Source organism: Schistocerca americana, unplaced genomic scaffold (assembly GCF_021461395.2).
Source record: "Schistocerca americana isolate TAMUIC-IGC-003095 unplaced genomic scaffold, iqSchAmer2.1 HiC_scaffold_112, whole genome shotgun sequence".
NCBI lineage: Eukaryota > Metazoa > Arthropoda > Insecta > Orthoptera > Acrididae > Schistocerca > Schistocerca americana.
The window spans coordinates 547159-547500 of NW_025725176.1; the positions used below are offsets into that span (position 1 = coordinate 547159).

Here is a 342-nt window from a genome sequence, read left to right on the forward strand (position 1 = left end):
GGGCCTCTGTCGGCAGCGGCAAGCTCAGTTGGGAGCACGGGTGGTCGCACCTAAAGCGTCTACTCGCCAAACTCCGGGCGATTGCGCCTCTCTCGAACCCGACCAAGTACTTAGGACGGCGCTGCGCGCCGCCGGGACCTGAGAGGGTTTCGAGGTGTATCGTGCAGGGGAGCTCAGCCTCCTCCTGTTTGCAGAATAATTGAGCGGACGCTTGCGTGTTCGCGCGGGCCCCCGGGACACACTCCCGGGCGGCCGGCTGCTCAGCTCTAGTTGACGCAGCTCCCTGGTTGATCCTGCCAGTAGTCATATGCTTGTCTCAAAGATTAAGCCATGCATGTCTCA

At 61.7% G+C, this 342-nt stretch overlaps 1 non-coding gene across 1 annotated transcript in view; it reads left to right on the forward strand.

The window, feature by feature from the left end:
* Window positions 1-280: 280 nt before the first annotated feature.
* Window positions 281-342, forward strand: part of LOC124560841 — a 1910-nt gene continuing 1848 nt past the window's right edge. The window contains exon 1 of the ribosomal RNA XR_006969348.1: window positions 281-342. This exon is cut by the window's right edge and continues 1848 nt beyond it. This is a non-coding gene — a ribosomal RNA (small subunit ribosomal RNA).